The sequence below is a fragment of the Postia placenta genome (genome assembly GCF_002117355.1).
Source record: "Postia placenta MAD-698-R-SB12 unplaced genomic scaffold POSPLAscaffold_16, whole genome shotgun sequence".
Taxonomy (NCBI): domain Eukaryota; kingdom Fungi; phylum Basidiomycota; class Agaricomycetes; order Polyporales; family Adustoporiaceae; genus Rhodonia; species Rhodonia placenta.
Genome location: NW_020169847.1, coordinates 959,828 through 960,157, shown reverse-complemented (window position 1 = coordinate 960,157; position 330 = coordinate 959,828).

Here is a 330-nt window from a genome sequence, read left to right as displayed (position 1 = left end):
GGGATGAGGCCGATTTGATCGAAGCCTGGGAGCAAGGTATCACGCTTCCCGGCGCTCCTCAGCTGTTCATCGCGGCAGGGCATATGTACTCCCAGCTGTTCGCTGAGGAGGAAATCAAGAAGAAGGTCATTAAGACTGCCAAGGAGTCAGTACCTAAACAGTACCACAAGTTCCTGAATGTCTTCTCCAAGGAAGCATCAGAACGGCTAAGAACGGCTACCCTAAAGAAAGCCTTATGATCACGCAATCGAACTTGTGCCTGGCTACTCGACGTTCCACTCGAAGGTGTATCCCCTGTCGAGCAACGAGCAGGAGGAACTGGACAAGTTC